Here is a 24,589-nt window from a genome sequence, read left to right as displayed (position 1 = left end):
AGCCTTTTATGAGCAGCTTTCAGAAAGACTAGAAGGCATCTTGACAATTCATTAAAGAGGAATAAATTTTATGAGGAAAGTGGCCACGATGGCAGTTCACCTGATTCTTAAGTGTTAAAAAATAACCATGACAAAAGATTACTCTTGAATTAAATGGGTGGGAAAAATGATTGCCCAAGATGAAACGACACATAACTGGGGCTAATAAGGCCTGAATAATTCTGGTTTGATTCATTAAGCCACTGAACTGAATGTCAATATGCTTTTTTTCTACACTCAGTGTTAAAATCCAGTATAAAGTATAGTCTTTTCAAGTAAGGTGTTTTACTTGGAAATTAATTTACAAATCTAGATTGATGGTGGATGTTTTTGTGAATCCGACCCTGAACTAAATATCAGACTTTGGTAAAACTTAAGCCATATGGACATAGTCATTTTCTTTGATTCATAGTTTGATTAGTTCAAGAAGAAAGATTAAAGTGGGGATGAATGGCTGTGTTAATGAAAGCTGATAGGTCTTGGAATGGGCTCAGTTACAATGTTGATCTCAGTGTCTTAAAAATGTAATGTCATTATCCAGGATCAGAGATTATAAGTGAGAAAAAGTTTTTTTTGTGTCTATAAATTTGTTCCCAAACTCTCTTGATTATTAGATTATACCAAAGATTTCAGAAACATTATGTATAACATAGTATGAGACAGATTAAAAACAACAACAACAACAACAACAAAACCCTCCCAAGCAATTCTTCTCTGAATTAACTGCAATATTTTTTTTTCCTTCTTCAGCCCATTCTCTGCCCCATAAAGTTCTGTTTAATTTCAAAGACTTTATCAGAACTGATTCTGGACCACATTTCTCTCTGCTTGTGAGAGTCATAATTTGAAAGTACTTTCTTGGTGTCTCTGACTGGAACCACCGGGCCAGTGGAACCTCAGTGGCCATCTTGCATGACATCTCTGAATACACAAGCCAGGCCCATCCCATATTGCTGTGCCCAGGTAGCTTCTACATCTTTAGCAATGTACACAGTTCTGAAATTTGAGCTTTGAAGGATCCACAAAACTACATCTTCTGATTCTTTTAGGTGTTAATAATGATCCTCATGAAGGTGCTTGATGACAATAGTCAACTATTTCTTCGGTCAGTTTTTGATATAAATAATGGAAATAAACTTCTGGAGTGTTTTACTATGAGACAATTTTTCTGACATTTACTACAACCTGGGCTTTTTTCCTGGTGTTTCTAACTCCCACTTGCTCAGAGCCTTGGCATCCCTGACCCTCATCTTCCTGCTTTTGCAGCTACACAAGGCAGTGCTTCCAGGGACTTTGTAGCTCAAGTCAGGGGAACGGCTGAAAACCACTGATCTAACTATAATTGATTTTTTTCTGAGAGCAGCTAGGCAACACAGTAATGAAAGAGAGAGACAAAATCAGGATGCAATACGTACCTTATTCACTGCATATGTATTCCAGCTGTTGAGGTGGAAACGCAGTCTGCCAAACTGGCCATACCTGCTTCACAACAGACATCATTCTGAAAGCTCAAGCTGGGTTAAATAAAAAGCAGGGAGGAATATCTGGAGGTATTTCGGGTCTCCCATTACATTAGTCCTATGACAGTTGCTTTAGACATATCACTACTCAGGAGTTTAATACCTGAAGTGGAATCCTGCCACATTTGAAGAAGTTTTATTTCATGTTATGTTACCTGTTTCTGCAAGGGCTATGCAATGTGAATGCCATTAAAACATCAAAGAGACAGTCTTCCTTTTGAGAATTTCCCCTTTCTGTCTCTTCTGTTCTTCTTGTTGCTTCAAGGATTGCTACAGTTAAAAAAAAATAAAAGTCTGTATCCCTTTTATTTACAGGGGAGTTTGTAAATCCCAGCTAGGCATTTCTCAATTTGCATTTCGTCATCCTTTAAGCTCATTTTTCAGTGCTGCAAAACTACTTTAAATCTCGTTTGAAGGCCTACATTGAACTCTTCTTAATATGACTTAAAATAGCCTTCCTGTAGCCTTTTACCCCCATGAGGCCAAAAAATGGGGAAAACTAACTTTGTTTTTGTGAAAAAAAAAATCATGAAACTCCTTAAATATGTCTTAGAAAAGGTTTCAAACCTCCAAAATTTTATTTTCTTTTTTTAAAAAAGTGAGCTAAACAAACAAATGTTGGAAGGAATGAGATGAAAGAGGGCAAATTCACAAATTTCCCCATCTTGCATACCTTTTTAGTGATTAAACAAAAAACCCTTTAGCAACCAAGTTACATTTTCACTTTAAAAAATCTTCAGCAAAATATAACCTTGCAGCTGTAAACATATGTCTGAATAATTATTCTGGCTTTATATCAAAAAAACCACCTCTGCCAGAGCAGACAGATTTTAATTTAGCATTCCCCCCAGAGCTCTGGAGGGCAAGGTGGATGATTGAGAGGGCAAGGTGACTTGGCTTCAAGGGCTATCTTTATTTGCATGAATGAGTAACTGTAAAGCACAGAAAATATCTTTAAGTAAATTCCGCCTGTCACTGACAGTGATCTAAATGGAATTATAGTTGCATGAAACTCTCTTTTGCTAATATATATATGTATTTTTCTGAGAAATCTGTCCTCCCTCCCCCCCCCCCCCCCCCATTTTAAAATCATGCGAAAGAGATGTGAGAACAAAATAAGCATTATCAAAGAGCAACCCAGAAACATGATTTAGCAGTGACAAACCCTTCAAACAAACAGGATTTTACCACTCCCAAACTGTGTGGGATGGGATGTGTTGCACCTACAGGCCTCCCATTTAAACCCAAAGCAGCCACTGCAGAGCCCACAGTTCCTGAGCCTTCTCTGTAGTGGACTGCTGATGTACCTCTAAGGCATCCTGGAGAGGTCCCGTCCCAGGTGAGCACCCAGTTCAGCCTATTTTATTTTAACATGGGGATTTGAAGCTGACGAGAAGCTTTCTATACACAGGCATTAGAGCTGGGACAGTCCAGTCTGGAGAAGAGGAGTGGGAATCTTATCGATGTGTACCTGAAGGGAGGTTGCAAAGATAAGAGCCAGGCTCCTTCAGTGGTGCCAGGACAAGAGGCAGTGGGCACACACTGCAACACAAGAGGCCCCATCAAAACTGCGGGAAGCACTTTTTCACTGTGTGGGTGACTGAGCATTGGCACGGGCTGCCCAGAGATGTTGTGGAGTCTCCCCCCCTTGAGATCTTCAAAACCCACCTGGACATGGTCCTGGGCAGCCTGCTCTGGGTGGCCCTGCTCGAGCAGGGGGTTGAACTGGGTGACCTCCAGAAAACCCTTCTCACTTCAACCATTACTGGGGCCTACAGGAAAGCTGGGGAGGGACTCCCAGTTTATTGCTCTCATAAATTTCTAGTTTTTGCAGGGACATTTCTAGCACTGAAAGGTTTTGCTAGTGAGCAGATCCCCAAGATGTGACATCCTTTAATGCGTGATTTATTTATGACTGAGATCTTCCTCTCCCTCTGTATACGTACATCTTTGGCTGAGAATTTAGAGTGTAATGGTTTTGCCATTTGGTGTCTGAAAGCCATGAGAGAAATGAAGAGAGAAGTCTTGTAATCCTGGATATTTGCTGTGGAGACTGACGTGTGGGAACTAACACAGTCTACCTCAACGCAGATGAAGAGGAACTCCTATAGGACTATTTAATGCAAGGACACCCTCACCTCTACTTGCTGCCTCCTCAGACTTTTTGCAACTGCTTTTGGAGGAGGAGGAAAAGCCCGATGATTGGAGATGTTCTCAGAGCCCTTTCCAGCTTCTCTGGCCAAGCCACCGAGCACAATTTGACATCCATGGCACAATTATTTTTTGCAGAAGTACAGAAGTCAGCTAGGAGGGTAACAGGCTGGCAAGAGTGGAGAAACAACCAAGCATTTAGAAACAGATATGATTATGATAATCATTAAAGGCCAATTCCCAGAAAAAAAAATAAAAATGCGTAGTTAGCATTTATCACCACAGGAATCAGTAAGACTAGGGTCTACATTCACTAATAGCTGTAACCTTGTAGGTGTTTTGCAGTAGGATTTGTTAGCGTGGCGGTCTCACTTTGCCTGGAATAATTTTTTTGTGTGACAGTTCCTGGCTTCTCTTTGTTTGGTCTGCTGTATTTAATAGCTACCTAATTCCGCTAGATTAATAAGAGAAAAATGTATTTAAAATCTAAAATCATTCGTATTCAAAGCCTCTGCATTTTCACAATTTTGCCACGCTCCATCACGGTTTAGGGTCATTTCAATGTTATTCTTCTCAGCTCTGTGAAATGTCACTCACAATGGGAGAACACTAGGGAATACTGCTAAGGACTTGTCTACATGGGGAAATTTACTGGCAGAATGCTGCTGGTATAATATGAAAGTGGTATTTCATTGGCATTCACCATGTCACTGCTGATCCAGGATATTTAAATGACATGGTAACTTTGAAAAACCTCTATTTGATTATGTTACAGAAAGCAATTGCATTTTTCTTTTGTGCGCGCCTATTAAAATAAAAATGATTTTTACAAGGTGCTTACTGAGTTAAGTGGAAGTGCAGCAAGTAAAGTTAATTATAGAGGACACAAGATTCTGAAAAGATACTAGTGGGAAGAAGAAGACCAGAAAAAGAGTTAGTCCAGTTTTCAGCGGTGAGTAAAAGCTAACAAGGATGAAATGAAGAGCAAAGTTTCCAGTATTTCCTTGTGTTTCATGAATAATTAAGTGAGATGGCTGAAGCGATTAATGCTAGTAACTAACACCGAAAGACTAAGGCTGGACTAAAAAAGAAAACATTGCAATTTATATGAAAAATGGGTTATTTCACATCAGCTGGACATGACAGGGCTGAATTTGGATAGCTTGAGGAGCTGACTGAAGCAGTGGGGGGACTAGAAGAGCTTTGGAAAAGGTGTGCACAGATCTGGAAGAGTGCATGAAGACAGCTTGGGGGGTCTGTCTTCTCTTGAAAAGAAGGGGGCATCCCAGGAATTACAGACCCATGAACTTAATTATTGGACATAGATGGTAATGCACCAGCAATTTGTAGTTAAAAATACTAATGAAAATAATAATAATAAAAAAAGCCCAGCAGCCAGTAATGGCCTCATCAAGAATAAAATATGTCGAGCCAAGGTAATGACTTGTGGGTAACAGATACAACGGATGAAGGAAGAATAGGATGTAGGTAGATCTTGATTCCCGGTAGATTTTTACACTGTCTCATAGGACAGTCTCACGAGCAAATGAGGAGAACATGGTCTTATGTCAGATGTCTGTGTGGCTGGCTGGAGAACTGGCCAGAGAGCAGCAGGCAGTCGTTCATCGTCGGGCTGCAAGGCTGCACTGAACACACCTCTGCTGTGGTCGGGGCTGGACAATCTCAGGCAGGTTTATTGAAATACCAAACTGGAAACACTTCGTGCGCATTGGTGGGCAGGGCTAGAATTCCAATGATAAGGAAGATTTGAGGAATTTATCTGCAAAAATGGGGTAGATAATGGGGTAGACTTTGATAAACGCAAGCTCCTGCACTTCGGTAACATAATTGACTGCAGAAACGCAAGAAAGGGAACAACCGTCTAGGGAGCAGTTCAGCAGGAAAAGAGTTGGAGGTTTCAATGATGGATGTACATCCACAGCATTACATAAGAATAATTAAAACTAAGTATTAGATGTTAGTATGCACATATTCAAATAGCATGGTGCTTGGCACTGGAGACCAGTTTTAGGTACCATATTTCAAGAGAGATGCGGGTCATTCAGAGGGGCTGGGGAAGGGCAGCAGGAGCAGTCACCAGCAAATTATAACTTTGGAGGAAAAATTCCAGGGCTGGCTTTGTTTAATCAGAAGTAAAAAAAATGGTAAAGCTATGTGTGTGTGTATATATATATTTATATACATATACATTCATGTATATGTATATATCCTAAACCAGGCTAGATTTAGATTAGCTATAAGGAAGAAATTCTTTTCTGTGAGGCAGTGGCACAGGTTGCCCAGAGAAGCTGTGGATGCCCCATCCCTGGAAGTGTTCAAGGCCAGGCAGGGTGGGGCTTTGGGCAACCTGGGCTAACGGAACATGTCCCTGCCCATGGCAGGGGGTTGAAACGAGGTGATTTTTAAGGTCCCTTCCAACCCAAACCATCCTATGATTTTATAGGTCAGTTTTAATGTGCACTAAGCATAAATGGAAGGTGTTTAGGTAATATGTGTGTCCTTTTGAGATCAGATGGAGATGTAGGTTGGACAATGGGAAGAGAAGTTTCTGACAGCTGGAGCAGCTGAGCTTTCGGGCAGGATCCATGGCGAGGAATCAGGTGGTGGACTGTCAGACTTTTGATCCATCTTCTTCCATTCGCAATGTGATAAACGAATATGCTAAGAGTAAAAAACAATTTAAATTTTATTTAAATTTAAATTTAAAAACACTGCATTACCTGTTTTATACCAATTTCAAGCATTTTGAATTTCTCCATGGAACAGGAATAGTATCAAGGATCTGTTGCAATTTTTTTGCACTTTCATTTTGAAATTTAGATTCCTGATTTTTTTTTATACTTTTTGCTTTAGTATAGTAGTATATTAGTGGATAGCACACCAAAATGTGAATTGAATGAAGTTGTAACATTTTAATAAAAATCATTAGTTTTTGCTGTTTAGCTGGGCTTGAAACTTCTCCTGCTGGATCAAACTATCCTCTGTTTGCATTGTTATAAAAGAGTTTTAAACTGTTCTATTAAACCCAGAAATAGCTTAGTTAAGTATTTCTAGGCTAACAGAAGAAAATTGAAAGTACCTGTTCTCAGTCACACATCATATGTTTATTGTATTAAAGTAGCCTTTTTAATTTTTTCTCCTATCTGACATTTTAAAATGTCAATTTGCCATTAAGAGAATAATTAAAATATGCATTCATGTTCTGACCATGTAAATATGCAATACAGTAAGTAAATATTTGTATTTAAATGAAATTCCAATAAACACAAACCACAATTTTTATATTCCAAATTACATTCTTACATAAAAATGCTGATTTTTTTAAAATGAAATTTCACTGAACAAGCTATGGTTTCACCTGCAGTTATTTGCAGTCAAAACCACCTCTTCCTAAGCAATAAAATTTCTGACCATTTCTGCTTCTAGTGGAGGTGAGTCATATGTATTCAGAGTTAGCCTTTTGTACCTTTTAATAACAAAACCTGCATTTTAAATATATCCTTTGTATTCTTGCATTGATTAACTGGATATATACTGTACTTTGCAAGCATTAAATGGCTGTTTTCATTTATTTTGTACCTTCCTGGAATTGCCGAGTACCCTTTTGTACCAACTGACTGTTTTATTTCAACGTTCATACTGATTAATAAGCTTATTCTTAAATTACAGACTGGGCACATTTTCATAAATGAAGAACACACAGTCTATTAAATCCAGCTGGTTGTACATTTTTTCCATCTCTGTGTGTATACGTGTATGCATGTGTTTGCAAATACTTGTGAAATATAGCTCTTTTTAGCAGTTATATCTGGAACAGCAAAAACTGAAGAAAAAGGTTCTGCTGGAAGCAGAAGTTGGACCCTAGATCCTGCAGTTAAATCCTGCTCCCTTGTCTGTGGTGGGGAGTGCTTCCCCGCAAAATCCAGGTGTTCAGCATTCAGTGAGAATATATTTTCTAGCACTACCAGTTCTTTCTGGCTGGGCTTGTCAAGGAAATTAAGAGCTGGGATGATGGGATCTGGTAGAAGGAGAGAAGAAGTCTGCCTGGGACAGCTCTAGGAAATACCCTTCTCATTTGCTAGTACTGTCTATGTTCCCACATCACCAGTCCTGAATGAGAAAGAGTAAAGTGCCGCCAGGAGCACCATTTCTTTGCAGCTGGTTTCTGAGTTGCTTTACAAGGAAACATGCCAATTGCTTGCATTAAATATTAGCAAATATAATGCTGATTAATTCCACTGAGGACGTTTTCCAGGAGTCCTGGCACGAGCCACCTCCCTACTGACTTGAGGGAGCACAGCATGCGGGATCAAGTCTGGAGTATGGCTTGAGTAACACTGGTTTTCCCTGGCCTCTCAGTGAAATGTCATTGAAGTTTAATACAACTATTGCAAGTAAGAAGTTAAATCTGCAGGTACGGTACCCAGAATAAATTGTTTCAAAACCAGAGTCTGGCAAAACTCAAGTGGATTGGTCCTCTTAAAAAGAAAAAAGCCCAAATCCAATATTCTGCTTCTTTTGCAGGTTAGGGCTCTGCTCAAAGGCATGGCAAGCAATCCTTACCGTGAGACCTCTCTGGACCTCTGACTTTCTATTCCATTTGAGTCCTTTAGTGGAAACCCTCAGGACACACATTTTGCTCTTTCTCAATCACCGGCTCTCAGGAACAACGTTATGTATACGATGCCTGGAACTATGTTAGCAGAAATCTGCAAAAAATTATGTGATTCATCTTATTTGGGGGATGAAAGATACTGGAAGGTTACTGAGCAGTGGTGCTACAGGGTGATAACTTAGTGAAATTGAAGCATTTTATCCATAAGGGATAATTAATAGCACCACTGTATAGTGATTCTTATTTTTCTCATAGTTGCTGATGGATTATACTTTGAAGGGTAGCAGGCATTTAAACAATTTGGATTAGCATTACACAGCACTGAAATATAGGCTTTAGATATGATGGACTGGTAAAAATCTGCTAAGTAAATGTGATTATTGTTGCTATTATTAATGCTAGCAGCTAGATGTGTATTTAACTGAAACTTTGACATTATATTTGACTGTAAGCAACCACTTATTCTCACTTTATATTCTCTCATTTTTTGACATTTCAAGGAAGTGATGTGATACATATCATATAAGTGTCTTATGGCTTAACATTTTTTTGTTTGTTTATAAAGAATACTGTACACAACTATTTGCAAAGCTTTCTCTGAAGGTTTAAATAATGAATGAAGGATGACAGTTAATTCCCAGGGTTATTTTTTTCTTCTAAAAGGCTAAAGGGGCATATAACATAATACCAGTTGGGCAAAGTCACAGGTTTTCTTTATGTGCTACTCCATGTACCACATGTATCAATTGCAGTCCTTCAGTGCCAAGAGTTGCTGTCCAGCTGGGAGCTTCAACATCTTGCAAGGGTGATGGACAGCAATGTCCTGCAAAGTCTGGAGGCAAAAATCTGCGATTTGATCTTCACTGTTCACACTGTATCTTGATGGAATCATGGAATAATTCAGGCTGAAAGGGACCCCTGGAGATCACTTAGCCCCATCCCCTGGTTGAAGCAGGGCCAGCTTTTCATACTGTGAGCCCTGACCTGGACGCCAGCACTGAGCAGAGGAGGGTGCGCTGCTGTGCTTGCCTTGCCCATTCTGTAGGTACAGGTCTTTTACTATTTGCTTATTTCACATAAAACAGAGAGCAAGAGACTACTGGGATACCAATAAATAAGTAAATAAATAATAATAAAAAAAAGAGATAGAAACCCATCTTAAAGCAAATTCAGGAGCGAGGCCCTCTGCCCTGTGTATTGCTTCCTCTGATATCAGATTATTCAGTGGCAAACCGACAGGGGATTTTGGCAAGCCAGTGAGGCACCATGGAGGACTCTTACACACATAAGGGCCATATTCCCCCTTGCACATCCAAAGACCACACTGCGCTCTTTTGCAGTACTGCTGCTGTGAGGCACTCCTCTTCAGTGGCTCTAAATCCTTTTCTGAGGTGCCGTTGTCCCGGGAAGAGTATGGTCTCCATTCCCCAGTGTATTACCTGAATACAGGGAGAGTGCAGCATTCAGCTACCTCAAAATGCATTTTGCTGGCTTGCAGCCATTCATCCAGGCAATTCATGTCACTCTGTAACAATAAGCTGCTCTCCTTGTTTACCACTCCACCAGTCTTCGTGTCATCAATGAGTTTTACAAGATTTCATTTTATCATCTGGATTGTTGATAAAAATTGAAATGGGCTCCTGCCTGCCAGCCCTCTCCGGTGACAGGGACCCTTGGTCCTAGTTCCCCACAAACTCCCCATTTCTGCCCTGCTATTAAGACCTGACACATGCTCCATTTGCCATAGGTTCTTTAAAGCAAAGGCAAAGCAAAGCTGTTTGGATTCTGAGCCGCAAATAGGAGGTAGCCCAAAGTTACAGAAACAAATATTTTTTAAGCTGCAAAACTGGGAATCTCTTTCTGCTGCATTCACCTGCGCTCAGTGTTCTGCCGGGCTCCTTTTATGTCTGGTAGTATCCCTAAAGCTGTACAGTAAACTCCTTTTAATGATGGCTTGAAGTGTTTGATACCATCTAATGTTTTATGAGAAACACCCGGACCAGAATACATGCCTTGGCAGGTTAAAAAAAGAAAAAGACACAGCTTTTAAGTTCATTTTTTGAGATTGCTTTGGAAACATTTCTCTTAGAGATGCACACTGTGGCTGTAAGGTTTTGAAACCACAGCATCTAGCTTCAAGGGACCCTTGATGTTTGCCACCCTCATCGCTATCTAAACCATTTCTTCTGGTCTCTCTGTAATGCCACGGAGGCAGGAATACAGAGAGCGCATTTTTATTCCCGGCAGCAGATCAGGGCTTACTTGGTGTGGTGTCTGCAGCACGGGAGTGTCCTTCAGGGACCGGCTGGGTCCCCTGCCCGTACCGGGAGGCAGGGCACGCTGCCTGGGATCTCGCACGGATGGGAAGGGAGCATGTGGAATTTCAACCAGGCATTACCCGTGGGAGGAACCTCTCTGCAGAGAAACAGCCTGGGGTTGGATTACAATAAAACCGCAGAGTGCATCCCCCTGGATGAGGGGCAGGACCCCTCTGCCTATAGCTTGCACTGCGTGAGCTTTGCCTTCATCCTTTGAACAGCCAAGGTGGTTATGTTTTTCCACATTTCTACCAAATTGGTTGGAGAAAGTACCCATCCTTATGTCCTCAGCAGCCGCAGCATCCCAGCACCTCCTGGTCCGGAGGGGTCCCTGGAGGGATGCAGGATGCCTCACAGGATGGGCGTGCACTGCAAAGGGGTTCAGCCCCGTGGCTTTGCTGCATGCAAAGGGATGTGCACGGCCACCTTAGCATCCAGCCAGCGTGCTCCTGTGGTGCAGGGCTAGCTCGGCTTCTCGGGTTTCATCGAGGCGCTGCCTTTGGTCCGAAATGTAAATTCAGAAGAAGGAGAGGGGGGAAATATACACATGCGCACACACATATATATATGTACATATATATGTATTTTTTTTTAGCTTGCACTCTTGCTTATCTCAAGCCAATGAAAAAAAATCCCCAAGTTTCCATTGGACTTTGGATGAAGCAGAGACAGCATATTTTCCCTGTCTCTCATGAAGCATCACACCCCACTTTGGGAACTTCATTTATATGCACATCATATGCAATCTGACTGACTCCTACTGTACCTTTGAACAGATCCAATCAGATACCCATATGCATGTAAATGAGGCTCCCAGAGCTGTGCTCTCCGCGCCGAGGAAGAAGAGTTAAAGAGCAGCCTCTTTGCGAAACTTGTTACGGTGACAATCTCATCCTGCAAAACACAATAAAAGCCTTCCCCACCCCCAGCCCCCGCTCCCCAGCCCTCCGTCTTTCTCTGCGCTGTGCATGTCAGGAGAATGCCCTGTAACTCACTTTTCCAGACTGAGGTAATTTATTTAAACATGGATTATTTGAAAAATGGGAAGGGATACAGGGTTTGATTTTAATCCCTGCTAACACAGAGGGAAGAATACTCGTGTCACAACTCAGTGAGTGTAAAAATTAAAAAAGGCTGAGACTATTGTTTGAAAACAGGCAAAATAATTAAAATTATTATGGAATAATCACATATCACACAACAACCTCCCACTCTTCTGAGCAACAATCCAAAACAGCTCCTCCAAAGCAGGCCCAGGGGCAGAGGTTCTGTATATCATTCAAAGACCATCTGTCATTCAATTCCTGTAGCCCCTCTCCACTATTCTAAGGGCAGGCTGAAATTTAGTCCTGGCATTTCTTTTTCCATTTGCTAACAAACAGCAGTGATGGCAGATAAATATGGCAAACAATAGGCGTTTGTAATGAACTGGAAAGGGATATGGATTTCTGGAACCGGCACCAAGAAGTTCCCAGTCCCACGCGAGGCTCTGGGGACCCCGAAGCCTGGTTCTGCCATGTGGCTGCACAGGCAGACATCTGCAGGCTGCGTTAGGCTTTCAAGAATTCAGCCAACCTGCTAAGGGGCTGATTTAAATAAGATCAAATTTTTTTTTCTTTCTCTCTCTCTCTCTCTCTTTTTTTAGGAAAAAAAAAAGGAAGACTGAAAGCTAATTTCATTCCAGGGTAGGATAAAGAGAGACACAAAAGGATCGCAGATATACAGCAATACGGTGTAAAGAGCCCCCTGTTCTAGCAGTAATCTTTATTTTTATGCTGTGCTTTTCTTAACTCATTCAGCATTTCATATTGATTCTCACAAGGAAATGCAGCAATGGATCCTGCTTTCATGCCGCTCTTTGGGAACTCGCGCCTGCTAAACGTTGTTTAAGCCAATGCTCATTTTATCTTTATTTATTGTTAGGAGACTAAAAATGAACCGTGATTGTGCAGAGCTGAAGCTAAATGGCAGAATTCTTACCACACCAACCTCGAATCAATGCAGTTTCTTTTCACAAATTAACTATCTCAGAAGTACTCCAGCTTCCATTACTGGAGCGACTCTAAAATGCTGCTGGAGAGGACGGGGAGAGAGACACATGGGAAATTCATGCCCAGCCCACACCTCCTGGCCTTCTGTCCTGTCAAGGGAGCCACCCAGGCAACAGAAATACCCCAAACGGCCCAATCCCTCCTCACAAAGAAGGGAGATGCAGGGGGAAATAAACAAAGGGGCAAAACTAGGATGTTTGAGGTTCATGAGAGGTGAGGACACCCTCCAGTGCCCTGCCTGATAAGAAGGGGTCTTGGATTTCCTCGGTCAATTTGTTTGTGAGAAAGCTACACAAAGGGTTTGTGTGGCCTGCCCCCTGTTTGGGGACAGAGTATGAGGTTAAGGTGGGCCATAGCCAAAGGAGCTTTTGGAGTCACCTGGACATGGCTGGCTATCAAATGTACCACAACTGGAGAAAGCTTGCCTCTCCCTGGAGGGAGTTACAAGGATATCTGTAACTCATCTTGCCAGACAAGGACCTGGACATGGCCATGTGTGCCTTCATCAGCTCGAAGGGTGGCTGTGGTGGCCACTCTGTGCCTGGGAGCAAAACTGCCCTCCTGTACAACCATGGCTTCTTCGTCTTGTTGCGGTAAGTTTGTGGCAGACATGCAGCCTCATCAGAGTCCAGCTCATTTATGCTCCATGAGGATTCCATCATTCCAATCCTTATTTCTGGAAGTTGGGCAGTCCCACGTACAACTGGAAAGGGAGGGCATGTACTTGGCCGGATCTAATGTAAGCGCAGCGTAAAACTGGACTAGAGACACCAGCTTCAGTAGAGACCCTAAGTGGGCTTTTTAATAGCTCTCTTCTGGTGTCTAACTATAAAGTACGGATAATTCTTAACAACAGGTGTGCTATCAGGATTAATTAATTAATATAATGTAATTAATGAGATCTTGAAAGCAAGGTGACATGAAATGCAAACTAGCACTATAGCAATCAGTCACTTTTTCCAAGTTGATTGTCTTTGCTAGAAATAAAATGCCTCTCCAGAAGAGCTTGTAGCTGCTTGTTTCAAAGTAGAAAATGATAAGTAGCATGTGTGAAACAATATGCTTTTAGTATTGCACTTTTTTAGGAACTGATGACTTTGTTAGATGGTTTGCAGATGACTGAGAGAGGACCCTGACCAGCAGGGCTTTCTATATCGCATTTTGTAAGCTTTTGCCCACTACAGGCCAAGTAAAAGCAGAGACTCAATGTTTCTCAGGGCTGAGACATAAGGGGGTATAGCTGACTGGAAAATAATTTTTTGAGCTAAATTTTATTGAATGCTTCACTTTCCGTAGGTGCCTTAGCCGGGAACTCTCCTCTATACAAATTAGACAGTCACATCCTGACAGAAGTCCTTTCTCTGAAGGGCAAGGCTTATTCTGTGTTATTTCTGCCACAAAGAAGTGCCGTATGCTGGGGAAAAGGCTGTTGGCACCATGAGAAAAGGTAACACTAGATGTTTGGATTAAAATCCAAACATGGAGCCATGGAGGTTGTTGAAGGCAGGACCATTTCTGTGGCTCCAGATGAACCGAGGCTCAACGTGGAATGATGTGGAGCCCGCCTTCAATCACTCCTCATACAGCAGGGCTTCCTGATCATAATTTCAGGAAAATATCTACATTTGACTGTGGATTCTCAACAGAAAGAGGAGAGACTATCTATGAAGAAATGAGAGGGCTGCTCTGTCTCTGTGGCTACCCAGTAAGACCTAAGACCCACTATTTTTAACGTGGAAAATTGCTTGCAGTTGTCTGGCTGGAGACAGTAAGGTATTTGGGCATTGTGGTGTTGGCCATGGCATAAGCAAACCGATAAACCAACTTGTTTTTCCTCAGCTTTTACATGACTTTAAGAGAATAACAATGAGTTATTGCTACTTACCTATGCTAAATGATCCAGAGATGAAACTTCAAGCTTCCTTCCCAGTCCCCTGGGCCATCTAGATACCTCATGATCATTTTCAAAGGGTATAATTTACATGAGATTTTTTTCCTGCCTCGTGAGCCATAAATTTATAGGGAGACCCTCTGAAAGACTTACTGCTTTTGTGAGGCCACAGATGAAGTCAATCAAGCCAACTGGTATAAAAGCCAAACTCCCAATTAATTCTGTCCCTGGGGACCATGCTGTTTGCTGTTAGATTGTAAGGGCTATGGGGCATGGGCTATCTCTTTGCTGGGTGGAGAGGGTCCATGTTAGATCTGGGCATTTCTCAGCCCATGGCTGGAGTAGTGTATGTGCCCTCTGAGGGGGTGAACGTCACCTCAGTGCAGTGAGCATGTTGTGCAAGCCCTTAGCAAATAATAAATAAATAGCTGAGGGCTTCATTTCCTTTCCTCCACACTTGCTGCCCTTTTTACTTGCTACATTCAATTATTTTTGGAAGCTGCATAATAAACGAAAGTTGTACATTTCAGCACTCCCAGACCAGATTAGAGAGGATTAAGCATCAAGGGGTGGCAGCTGGTCAGTTTACTGCACATTTTTAATGTGGAAATGTTTCTAAATGAAAAAAAAAAAAAAAAGCTAAAGGTGGGTGATGGTAGCAAACTCAGACTCTTGCATCTGCTCCCCGGAAAGCTGGTGTGGGGAGGGTGGGGGCAAATTCCCAGAGGTGGGTATGAAAGAGGCCAGGCTGAGGCGCTCCGGGCAGAGCCAGGACTGTCAAAATATTGGTGATGAGTTTTGTGCTCAGGCGTGGCGGTGGTGCTGCTGGTGGCAGGGCACCTTCCCCAGCCCCTGGCTGCCAGCATAGGCTCATACTTCAGGCCTACCCGCTCCCTGACCTCTCTTTGGAGACGGGCCACAGGAGTGTCAATTAGTGCTAATTGTGAGCAGTTTCGTTTGCCATGTGGCCACCTGTCGGCCGGGAGCTGGGCTGGGACCCCAGCAGACCCTAACGAGCAGCTGTCAGCCTCCAGCCTCCTTCATGCTCCTGTGCCGGGGTGGGATCTGAGTGTGCCCCCAGGTGGAGGCACACAGACCTGCTTCCCAGGTGGAACCTGTGTCACCCCATCATGTCTTAGCTGTAACCTATATTTTAAGGGAATATAAATGTGTATTTTTTTTTTTTTGGCTAATTAAATTACATCCACCTCTGTAATTCTGAGATGTGTGTTAAGGAGTGTAATTAAAAGAACGCTAAAGTCACTGATTAGGACAATTCTTGAAGGGATACGTTCTCCTGGTGACACTCATGTAACCTCTATATGTGTGGATGTGAACGATATGCGTCTTGGCATTGCAAAATATGCAGTAACCCTTATGCAAGGTTTTGCATTAAAAAAAAAAAAGAAAAGAAAAAAAGGAAGCAAATTTCTGAGGTCAATCTGCTTTCACTGCAGTACTCTTTGCTGAAAGGCTTTGTTCGGCTGTATATATTCCGAGCCATGCCAGCAGGGAGACAGGCACTGATGTGTGGGTTGAGGGTTAACGTTAGTGTGGGAAACCTTGACATGAAATTCTGCGACATGCCTGGGAGGACCGAGGGGATGGATTTAGCGCAAAAAGCCCAAGTCCTGCTTGGCTGAGACACATGTGAGGGGGAGCGCTGCGCATCCCATCCCCGCGGTGCCTGGGGGACAGGGCTCCCATCTGCATCGTCCTGCCCTGCATGCATGAGGCCTCTAATGCACCCAGCAGCTGAACCAAGGCGAAAGGGGAAGCAGGATCCGGTCTGTAGCTCCCTCATGAAACTTTAGGGCATGTCTGGTAATGCTCTTCCAGAAACAACAAGGAAACTTTGACAGTCAAATGAGGTAGAAATATCTGTGGGTGAGCACAGACCAGACGCTGACCCGACAGTCCCAGACACCCTGGCAGAGGCGGTGATGACACATTGTGAAACTCGGCTTGCAGGCAGGGGATCTTGGCTGCTCTCCTCGTGCGGGAGCACTGTGACCACGTTTGGAGTGACAAAGCGCATCTCTCTGCCCTCGCTTTCCTCCAGCAGCATGCCAGGAATAGCTCTGCAGGGACTGGAGCAGGGGAAAGCTGATTGCACCTTTTGATTGATGGTGCCTTGCAGATTTAGAGAGATTTCATAGAGGAGCCTGATTTACTTATGCATCAGTTCTGGGCCCAGAGCAAAACCCTGGATTCAGATGCCTCCAGCTTTTAGGAAATTCAAAAGGGAATCTGAATTTTCACCTATATGCAGCCTTGTGCCAATTCTTCTTTTAACCGTGAGTCTACTCCCCGCTCTTGTTTTCTGCTCCCTAAGGCCCCTTCTTAACAAACTGTCTCCAGAGTCATTCAGGATGCCAAAGCCATCGATCACAGTATAAATCCTACACGACTGAGGATGTTTCTGTGTGGTGCATTGGCAGTGGTGCTGCTCAGGCAGCTCTGCCCCCGGTTGGTGCAGGATCGCCCTGCACAAAGAAACCGGCTTTATCCATGGGCGGAGCCTTTTACCTACACGAGCAAACAGGGAACCTGTTAATAAGTCCTGGAGGGGGCTGCAGCTGCAATTATTTTCTGGATTTGTTATTTATAAAAGTTTCTGTGTCCATGCCTTCTCTTTACTGTAAAACGCTGGGTGATTTCAAATGCCATGAAGTAGAGATACTTTGCAACAGAAAAAAGCCCAAGACAGTCCGTAAAATAGATGGGCAATTATGTGCAAACACACAAAATTACACGTAGATTAATATATTTAAGCACATAGATTAAAAATATTGAAGACAGCTGCATCATTTACAGATATATTTTATATCTCATTATTGAAATTAACCCTCTTATGCTTGATGATTACTGTAATGGGCTGACTGAAACACTTTGTTTTTGTGTCCAATATGGGCATGGAACCAAGAACAGAAAACAATGTCTGAAAAATAATGGTGAGAAGTGATAAAACAAAGGGTTGAAATGGGCAGTGTTTGCAGTCTTAGCTATCACAGCTGCTACTTTTGCTCAGCATAATAAACCCAGGCCTTAACAGCATTAATAGCAACACTTCTGAGGTAATGTGTATAACTGGACACCAGTGCTTTTACCAGATACTCCCAACATGAATATAATGAGGCTAGATTGCAAACCCTTTATCTATGGCTGCTTAAAGCTGGTGAGGTATCTTATCTACTCACCATGCATTTTGTGTCCTTTTAGTGCTGTATTTTTTTCACTTTCCTTGCCAAACCTGCAAATGCATCAAGCCCCCATTGTCCTCCTTGTCCCAGTTATCTGAACTTTTTGGTGTTTGTTGGCACCTGCAACTCTAAGACGTGGGGGAAGAGACCACTCTTTCAAGTATATCTAGCCTGCTAGAAGCAAGAACTGCTGGGAATTTTTAAGGAGAACAGTTTTATGTCAGTTTTTCAAATGAAATTTATTGAATTTGGTGACCTACTTTTCTCCAAAGTTGCTGAAAATCCACATTTGAAGCTGATGGAAACCATGGTTGCTCGGACACCTCAGATAAGCAAAGTGTAACATGGGCTGAAAGTCTTCCAGTCTTATTAAGGAGATGCTAACTTATTCCCAAATTGAAATTTCTGTGAGCTAAAGCAAAGTTGGAGAAAGAAATGGGGTTTGATTCAGTTCCAGGTGAGAATTTGGAAGGCCAATAGAAAAGCTACTTTCAGTGAAATGAGAGGTAATCACCACCTGGGAAAAGATTTCACCCTTCAGAGGTTACTGTCAGAATGTTGCTTGATGAAAAACTGCCTTAGAAAATACATCTTGAAATCCAAACCCTTCATCTGCAGTACTTGATTGCCCTGGTCTGAGTGGCTGGGAGGCCCAGGCATGGCTGGAACATGGCTCCAGGGCTACAAAAGCACCGAAGAAGAACAGAACAGAAGAACAGAGTTCCTGCCCCAAACCGCAGTGTATAGAACAAGGGGCAGGAAGCACAGAGGTACAGATTGATGTAAGGCTACAGGAAGCAATACTGGTCATCAACAAACAAAACAAAACAACCACAACAAAACAACCACAACAAAACAAACAAACAGACAAACAAAAACAACAACAGCAGGGCCAGGAAAGGTGAAGAAATTCAGGTTTTGCAGTGCAGTATTTGAAAAGGAGATGAAAGAATGAAAACAAAGCCCTCTGGGTCAGACCATACAGAGATCCCCTTTCACCTCCTGGTCTGCCCCCCAAAACAGCCCCTGCATCAATTTCCAGTCAAGCTATTTAGAGATTTAAAAGTACAAATAAAAAAATCGTAGCTGGCACGTTGCTCAGAAACCAAGCAGATCTGGGCAGTAAGATAGGTCAATCATAGACAAATGATTATAAGTCATTTGTCTATGGATGTCACTTGAGAGGATACCTAAGGATAATGCTGTCAAGGAACAAGGAGACAATTATGGAAAAAGATGTTGGGAAATTTGGCCAGTGGGAGAAGTAGTGGGAGGATGGAGGAAGACAACCACCAAACGTGGGGGATACAGGCTGAAGTCATGAGAGTAGGGCACAGGCTCTCTGAAAGTCTTGGGAGAAAAGAGACAGGAATTGATCACTTACATCAGAGGAATGGGATAGATCAAAGAGGAAGAGAAAAAAGAAGGACTCCTGTAAATGTAGGTGTTGCAAAAATACTTCAGGTAAGGATGGGAGCATTCTGCTATGCCATGAAAAGTTCCTTTTCCAAATCTGTGTGCTTTCATATGACTTACTTACACATCCTATAGATTCTTTTCAAAAGCAAAGTCTTACACAGCTAGATACAGATCGTCTGAGAAAGACGGGCAAAATTTCTCCCTTGCCATTTACTCCCACCCACACTATGCAGATGCAGCTAAAACCACTGGGAAGGGAAGGCAGGCTGGGGCTTCTAGCTCGAGTAGAGAGGTCCTGGTTGGGCTTCTTTATAGGAAAGCTGAGCTCAGGAACCTCCATTTTCTTTTCTCTTTTTTCCATTTTTTTCTTTTCCTTGGTTCACGTACTGCTTTTAAAACTTAACAGTGGAAAGTTTTTAAACATTTGATATGGCATCAAGGGAAGAATAGCTCTGTTGACAGAAAGGAAACAGTAAGAAAAAAGATTTTTTTCTTTCTGGACTGAAAATATAATAAAAGCAGAGCCGTGGTGCGATGCACTGTTATTCAGCATGTTTTCTGCTGTGAGCTGACAAGTGTGAGGTGGGGGGTGAGGATGGAGTTTCAGCTAATTCCACGAAACTATGCTGATTATCTGAGGTGTCAGATGTATATGTGTCAAGGAACATTTGAGTCTTCGCTTCTTGTCAGATCATTTTTTAAATCAGGGTGCCTGGGGCCCTTCACATCAGCAAAAACAGGATATAATCCTTCCCCCCTTGAAGATGATTATCAGTTTTAGAAGAAGTACATTTGTATACTTTCAGAAGTCTGCTTGAAATGTAACCAGGCAACTCATTTGGGGAAGGAGACAAATGTCAGCCCAAACTCAAGGCTGAACCGCAATGCAGGCTTTATTAATTCTGTCTTTGAATGTAAAGACAGTGGGTCAGCTTTTGGTGCCAGGGAACTGGTGCAAACTAGATTCACTGCTTATGTTTACCGCACACAATAGGTAGTAGACATACCTACACTGCCTGGGAAAGGCAGAAGTTAAAGGAGGAGGTAGCCTACTTTAGCTAATACTTCCCTGCAAGTTTCTGCTAGCTGCATTTCTGGTACATTATACTTTCCTGCCTCTTGGATGCGTAGCTTAGAGACACTTGTAGGTCCAGGTGGCCAAAGGAAGAAGACATCTGCATGTGGTAGGCATAAATTCCACATGAGGTTAAATGTCTCCTTCTTGACTGTGCTGAGGCCCCGCTACATACTTGTGATGCCCACATTAGGCATAGTTACAAGGACACGGCTTCTTGCTTTAAAAACCTTCTGGGTGATGAAGTAATGTTTTAGACTCTTCTCCATCTGCCTGGAGCCAATTCCTTCAAGTTAGCTACCTAGGAATAGGTATTGAAACACCAAGTCTGCAGCACCTCATGCTTGTGCCCCATGCAAGGCTGGGGGAGAGCAGGGCATTGCTCTGCTGCTCATGAACCACGGTGCCACCTCCAGACCTTGTCCTCCCCTGTGACCTGACCGAGTGTGACAGGGCACTGCTGCTGTTCTTAAAAACGGAGAGCTGTCCCAAAAGCATCTGTTGTGTGAGTCGCCAGGCAGGTTGTCATTTTGGCTATGTCCCTGCCTGCCACCTGAAGTCTCAGGTGTTGGGATGCAGCGGGGCTTCTCCCACAGCCACTGCTTGCTCCTGCACCTCTGAGGAGGTCTGAGCACCCCGAAGGAGGTTGTTGCCCACCTGCTGCCCCACACACTCTGAGGAAGAGCAGGAGGGTGAAGGCTCCTCTCGGCGGTCTGAGTCGCTCCGTGCCACAGAGGTTTGTCACAGCTGGCTTTGTACGGCAGCTTCTTTTCTTCTCACTTGCCTTGCATCATCAGTATGTCTTTTTAAGGAAAGCTGTCAGCTTTTCTTTTAAATGTTTTTGAGTACTGAAGATATCCCCTGTTTTAAGGGTTTTTACTTGTTAGAGCGACTGTGCTTTCCTGCTTACATTTTCTGCTCCCTCAAGGTCTCCTATTTACAGACAATCTGTCTCTGGAATGATTCAGGATGCTGAAGCAGTTGATCACTGCATAAATCTTCACAGGCTTCACAGTATATGCAGCAAAAATGCATGAGTCTGAAGTGGCTTTGTCCTGGCACCGCGGATTATTCCTTATTAAAAAATTGGTGTTTAGAAAACATTAGGTCGTTTCGCTTGGGAACTGGAGGAAGACACCAAAACCATTTGTTTAAAATGTGATGTTTTCTGAATTTATTGTTAATGCTGCTTGCCAGACTGACAGGCTTGGAGATGGCTATCTTTTGTATCTCCCCACAACAGGCGCTGTGCTGGCAGAGGAATTCTGCATTTTCCCACAGCAGCGCAGCCTGCAGCCTGGTCCGGTATGCCTGGAGCAGGGTTAAAGGCAGCTCTCTCAGCCTGTCCTGAGGCAGGACAGGCAGAAAGCATGACATGGGCAGGCTGTGCCTTGCAGCTGCAGAAATCCTTCCCCCCGTGGTCGCTGAAATGCATGGCTTTCTCTTCTCAGTCACAGGACTCCTTCACTACTTTCCCAGTCTTTCATTGCTCTGTCTGGTGGGAATTTCAACCATTAGATTAAATATTCTGTGAAGATGAAGAGGGTGCTAAAATTGCTGGATGATTTTACAATGGTTATTGAAAAGACACCCGGGCTACCTTTGAATGTGTGACCCAGAGTTAAAGATCTCTTATCACGTCAGGTGGCTACACAAAAAGAAAAGAATCTCATTAAATAATTGGTCAAACAGAGAAAACTCAAATCCCATGGTATGGAAAAAATGATGGAAAGGTTTCTCATGGCTGCCTACCCTTCAACACTGATTTATTGCATTTAACTCTGCCAGGGCCATTCATGAACGCGCCCTTGTGTGACATCTCTGATGGCTACCAAGCCCTGAGATGGCTCCACACTCTTTCCCTCAGAAGAGTGGAAGCAAAATCTCTGTCCACTAAAGGGAAAATGTAATGATTAGAGTTGGGCAAAAACACTATAGATGACTTATGCTTTGCCTGTCTGCTCTAAGCACCATTTAAATGGCATAAAATAATCTGTGCTAGTTCATTTAGCAGCAGGAAAGTGGAGAAAAACACTTAAAATCTTAAATGTTTGCAAGAACTAGCTGAAAATAACTTACAAAGATGCTGAGAAAGAATACAATGGTTTTAAAGGCAGCATTTACTTGTTTGGTAAATGGAAGTTAGCTGTCAGCTTGGACATCTCAAATTAATTTATTAAAATGCAAATTTTTGATTTATTATTACTAATAATTTTAAATTGGTGTCGAACACTTCACATTGTCCATCAACTGTTGAAAATCGTAGATTTTCAGAGCCCAAACCTTTGTGCTACACTAATGTGGATGTCTCAGCTTTTATTAATCAATAAAGAGAGATAAAAGAAAAAACACCAACAGAAGAGTTTTTCAGATATAGTAGCTTTCAAAAAAGATGGAGTATTAATGACTCAGGAGAGATTAAACAAAGGGAATCCAAAGATCCTTGTTTACAAAGATATTCCTCATTCCTTGGAATTTTTTATTACAGGGAAAAAACTGCTAGAATTGGTGTTTTTTTGACATCCGTGACATTGGCAAATAGTTTTACTGGGTCTCAGTTTCTGACACAGATGAGAGAACTGCACAGAACAGGGAGGGTGGCACCGTACAGGGGGTGCCACCGTTTAAGTCCCCGGTGTGCCATGCGTCTCCCTGGGGGTGGGTGATGAGCACATCCTGACCCCTCGCACTGCAGAGGGTGAGACAGTGGGGGACACTGGTGAGACAGCGAGGGATACTGCAGCGGTGCCTGAGTGAAATCCCACCTCCCCTGCAGGCTCCCCGGGGTGGCCCTGGTATGCTGATGTCCCCCGGTGCTGTCCCTGTGCTGCGGGAAAGCCGGCGTGGCAGCGGCAGCAGCGCAGGGCGATGTTCTGCAGCAGGGAACCAGGGCATGAGCTGGTTTTGTTAGCCCTTCTGGTACTGTAATGTATTTATAATTTAACTGATAACCTCTGGGGGACGAGTATGGTGTCTCTCCATACAGCATTCAACATGCTAATGTATTCAATAAATAATAGGTACATTTACAGAAATAAATGGCTACTAGTTTTGGATAGGCTTTGTCCTCAGGTTAGGGATACATTATCGATATGATTTTTCTTTGCACGGTGAATGGTTTGTTACAGGGCAATAAAACACTACTGTGGGTCCACTTCATCCCAGCACCTGGGACCTACATGGGTTCATTCCTGGTCCTTCTGATTCAACTTCTTGGGTCCCTGCCCACCAGCCATTTTCTGTCCATTACCAGTGACTGTGTCCCTGGTTAGTCCCTGAATGCACTGGGATGCAGAGGTGAGAAAATCCCAACAGCAGAAAAGCCATGATGAAAAGTCAGACTTCAAGTCCAGAGTTTATTTAGCTAGGTCTGCTCAGCCGCAGAAATCTCTGGAGGTTCTTGGTGGTGCAATGTAGAGGCACACTGACAACGTCTCCCCAAAAAACAGCCTTTTCTTCTGGGAAATTACAACTTCTTTATCTGCCCAGGGGATTAAGGAATGTACAAAACGGGAAAATCTTAGTGCAGCAGATGTGATGGTTTGAGACAAGAGACTGCTGCTAACCGTAATGAAGAGTCAGCGCTACATGAACACCGAGAGACATCTGTGGGTGTGGGAGTTGGGGGGGGGGGGCGAGGCGGGGAGAGGGAGCGAAATGTAAAAATGCAATAAATTCCCGTAACCTCCGCATGCGAGTCCCCGGGTGACACAGGAAGGAACACGCGACAGATGAGAACATGGCGCCATGTGGCTCCTCGCCCCCCGGGAGCTCCTGCAGGCCTCTCCCCAGCGCACACGGAGGCTCACGGCACCGAGGCTCGTTTCCCACATCCCGCCACCCATGGCTCTTGCTTTCTGTTTCCGCTGCAAGGCCACCTGCTGCGCTCCCTTTTCTCACCAGCTTGCTTCTTCTCTGTCTCTCCGTGCCTGTGCTCCATTCCACACTTCTCTTGCAGCTCTCTGTGGCTGTGCTTATGGTGCCCAAAACACCCTTCCCTCCTCAGTGGTAACAAAGAACTTGCACCTGTACAGCAGGTAACCTCCAGCAGCTTTTCCTCCTGCTCCTCCAACGCATCCTTCACCAAGCTAGCTCACTGCTGCTACCTCCACCTACTCCTTTTGCACCAACCTGCACGGACGCTTGATGAACTCCTTGTCCATGTGTGAAGTGACCTGCTGGCTCAGCAGGGAAGTCCTCCCCCTACATACCAGTGTCACTGGCCATGCCATCGTCTGGCTTAACCCACAAGCCCACCAGGGCAGACAGCCTTGCCCTGGGGTGTC

The sequence above is a fragment of the Cygnus olor genome, chromosome 3, assembly GCF_009769625.2.
Source record: "Cygnus olor isolate bCygOlo1 chromosome 3, bCygOlo1.pri.v2, whole genome shotgun sequence".
NCBI classification, from domain to species: domain Eukaryota; kingdom Metazoa; phylum Chordata; class Aves; order Anseriformes; family Anatidae; genus Cygnus; species Cygnus olor.
The sequence above is the reverse complement of the archived record's forward strand: the minus strand, read 5'-3'. Positions refer to the sequence as shown.